This window comes from Thermobia domestica, unplaced genomic scaffold (assembly GCF_964235325.1).
Source record: "Thermobia domestica unplaced genomic scaffold, izTheDome1.hap1.1 HAP1_SCAFFOLD_692, whole genome shotgun sequence".
Classification (NCBI taxonomy): domain Eukaryota; kingdom Metazoa; phylum Arthropoda; class Insecta; order Zygentoma; family Lepismatidae; genus Thermobia; species Thermobia domestica.
Genome location: NW_027656402.1, coordinates 8,412 through 12,559, shown reverse-complemented (window position 1 = coordinate 12,559; position 4,148 = coordinate 8,412). Strand labels below are relative to the sequence as shown.

The following is a 4,148-nucleotide window of genomic DNA, read 5'->3' as shown; positions in this document are numbered from 1 at the left end:
TAAAAAAGTAAAGCACATAGCGGAGATGTGTCGTGCTTGTATACGAAAGGCATTTACTCGCCGGAGATCTACACTTAGTCATAATAATTTACTTTTAAAAAGTGGTAATACATTCCGTGTTAAGTATAGTAGTAGGTGCACACGGATCGGAAATCAGGTTATTTTAATGTGCCGTGCAAATAAACAGGCTGTTAGTGTAAGAAATAGTGGGTATAACGCTTAGAATATCGATTAATCGCTATGAAATAATGTTGATAAATTATCTCTTGAAAGTACTATAAAATTAATGTTTCTAGTATTTTCGTACTTGAAGGATAATGAAATTTGAAAAAGAGATGCCAACAGCACCTGGTGTTCCCAGGCGGTCACCCATCCAAGTACTGACCAGGCCCGATGCTGCTTGACTTCGGTGATCGGACGAGAACCGGTATATTCAGCATGGTATGGCCGTTGGCAACTACCTTTTCTTCAATGTCCTGTTAAGGAAGTATGTTTTAAGTAAGAATTGACATTATTAACTATAAAGGCAAGCATATTAACGTCGTTAACATTACTTGGAATATACTAATATTCGAATAAATATTTGAATGTTCGAATGATGAGTGATTCGGATGTTCATAGTGCCACTATGTCCTATCGAGTTTACTATCACGAACCACGTATGAAATTGTATATAAATAAATAAAAATAAATCCTTTATTAAGTATTGATTACAGGAAAAAGGCAAACTTACATTCTTTAATGTACACAATGAAATGTATGAAAGATATTTTTAAGATATGTTTCACTTACCCTTTATAACGCAAGGTAGTTTTCAGTGTAGCATCCTCTTCAGCTGCGAGATAACGTAAGGCAGATGATCATTCAGTCGTGAAGCACTAAAATGTAATATACATTTTAACTATTATCGATAAGAATTATTTACTGCAGGGATGCAAATAAAGTGAGGCAAATTAGTAAATAAAAACCGATACTGTAACTGATAATGTAATTACGTATCTGTATTAGTTGTATATACAGTAATCGCACGATTATCCGCGGAGTTGGATGTTGGCATAATCGCGCATAATCAGCAGTATGAGCAGAAAAGGGAAATGAAATGAAATCTTTAGATTTACGTCGCATACTTATACCGGTTACGCTAAAGGAGACGGTGATGATGAGTACTGAATGAAGAAAGTGGGAGGAAACGGGAGAAACCCGAGAAAACCCATGAGCACGGTCTTTATGCACGACAAAGTTCACACGGCACGAGCTGGGATTGAACCAGGGACCCCAAGCACCGGAGGCCAAAAAAGGGACAAAAAGTCTTTCGTGCAACTTTCGTTTTCGGTAAAAAGTTTACACATAATTTAGAAAGAGTAGTTTTCTGGTCTTTTTATTTCACAAGTTGGTTCATGTCTATATTTTTTACATGCATAAAAAATTTTTCAACTCCCTTGCTTAGTTCCTGTTAAAGACCTCTACCTCTGATTGTATTTTTTGCACATATTCTTATTGTTTTCAGACAACATTTCTAAGAGCGTAATTTATCGTCAGCAAGAAAAGAAAAGGAAAGCCTCGGATAGTGGAATGTGTACTGTATATATATATATATATATATATATATATATATATATATACGTATTAGTATATAGTTTTATTTTATACGTCTCCTATTATTACACAATGTGCAGATATTGTGAAAGCGCAAGTAAATATGTATAACTCCCCGTTCTGCACTTAATAACTTGAAAGAAGTTCGGGGAAGGTAGTGTAACAGAAAGTGCAAACAGAAATGAGGGTTTACAGGCATTTAATATTATTCCGTAGTAGTATGATTTTTTGTAAAATATATATATATATATATATATATATATATATATATATATATATATATATATATATATATATATATATATATATATATATATATAAACATACATATTCAATGATATAGTAAGAGGTTAGCAGCACTGATAGAACTGCAGAAAGTACAAAACCGTTAATAAGAAAGAGAGAGAGATGGTGGCCGCTTTTGTGCTTTTCATTGGCTAATTCCGAATTGCGCGCGAATACGTACGAGATTTCTTTCTTTTTCCTCTTCGCAGCCCAGATGTTGCCAATTAGAAGTTTTTAGTACTACATTTGTATGAAAATGTTGCCTTTAAGAAATGTGGTTTGCATACGGAGAAAAGAGCAAAATGAATATTTATCTTAGTGGGCATGAAAAAAGACGAAACATTTTGCAAGATGGACACACGAACTTCCTTAATGCAGGCGTTCAGTACATTATTGTAAAGAAAAAAACACTAAAAAGAATTACTTCAATATCCCTAGCAACATTCAACAATTCATAGAGAAAAATCTTTATTTTGAGAACAATGGAAAACTATGTAATTGTAGATAACTACTAAATTTAATGATTAAGGAAAACGTTTAGGCCCGGCCCTTCAGAAAGAAAGTGCACAGAATTTTCTCTCATGGAAGCAATTGCAAAATCAACATTTTGTTTGCAGTTATAATTAGAGGATCTATATACAGGGTGTTCGAAAAAGAATGTATCCTCTTGAAAGAAAATATTCTCTGGGCCCCTAATCCTTTATATACCGAAAGGAAGTTTGTATAGCATTTTTTCTTACCTTCGTTAGAAGAATTGAAAGTGACTACTATCGTGACACGGGAGATATTTGATCGATAGTCGAATTACTCCCATGCTCGAATGAACACGTCTCTTGTAAGGAGAGGAAAGGCTTCTGTGATCCGCTATCGCAGCTGTGTCATATCTGCAGAGAATGTTAGGACACAAACGTGATCTTTGAGAGCCTCGTGAAAAGAAGTCGCATAGTATCATGTGTGGAGACATCGGGGCCATCTGAAGAACGCTTCATCATTAGGACCAAGGGCGAGTTACGAAACACTCTGGGATATATTTATTAACATAACTTCTCGTCATTCTGCAAGTGTGGTGGAGCTCCATCCTATTGGAAAAGGAAACCTCGGGAGCCCTCTTCATGTGTAGGTATCGTTCACATCTGAAGCATGTGAAGATAGATTACTGTACTATCGTGTACCTAAAATCATTTTCTACGAATACGAACATGTCTACACTGAAGGCAGTGCAGCTCTTTTTCTCTTTTTTTTTTGGTCATGTATTGTAACGCGGGGCAATGCACACAATAACATGTAATGTTGTGTATCATCATAAAGGGCCAGGGCGATGATTGGATCTTGATGGACGTGGAGAACTGATAGGTGATGTGAGTGGTATTGTGATCTATGGTTGTATGTTTACTGATGAATGCATAAGGAGAGGTGAAGGGGTTGCCTTTTTTTTTATGTCGATCGGCAGGGAAGCGATTGGGAAACTTTTGACTTTGTTTTTCAACCGAATATATTGATTGAATAGGTCGCCGACAATTTTACGGGGCGTCACGTCGTTGCCTTTTTCATGTCGATCGCGAGCGAAGCGAGCGTTTTTTTTTTTTTTTTTTTTTACCGACAATATGTATTGAATCGGTTGCCAACACCTTTAGGGGCGCGTCACGTCCTTCTTTCTGTGCTGATCGCGAGCGAAGCGAGCGCGAAATTTTTGACTTTTTTTTTTTTTTTTTTACCCACAATATTTATTCAATCGGTCGCCAACACTTTTAGGGGTGCGTCACGTCCTCTTTTCTCTGCTGATCGCGAGCGAAGCGAGCGCGAAATTTTGACCTTTTTTTCTCTTTTTAATTCTTTTTTTTTTCTTTAAGAAAAAATATTGATTTCATAGGTCGCCAACATTTTTACGGGATGGAACATCGTTTATTTGTTTTTCCAACCGTCTTTCTGTCTTGAGCCCCCGCCAAGTTAACTTTATGGTGGACAAAAACTATGTGCGGTGGGTTACCGCGGGGTTCTCCCGTTTCCTCCCACTTTCTTCATTCCACCACCATTTCAATCATTTCTCATAATCAGCGCCTCTTTTAGCCTAAGCGGCATAACGTGGGACGTAAAACAAAGATTTCCTTTAGTTGCTTTCTGTCTTGATTACGAGCGCGAAATTTTTTACTTTTTTTTTCTTTCTTTTGATATTATTCATTTAATAGGACGGCAACACCTTTACGGGCCGCCGCGTCGTCGTTTACACTTCTTCAGCCCATATTCTTTCTGCTTGTTCGTTTTCCGGC

General features: G+C 36.7%; 1 non-coding gene across 1 annotated transcript; it reads right to left on the bottom strand.

The window, feature by feature from the left end:
- Window positions 1-336: 336 nt before the first annotated feature.
- Window positions 337-455, bottom strand: LOC145677207 (5S ribosomal RNA). The gene has a single exon (XR_014129686.1). It is a non-coding gene; the product is annotated as a 5S ribosomal RNA (ribosomal RNA).
- Between the last annotated feature and the right edge of the window lie 3,693 nt (window positions 456-4,148).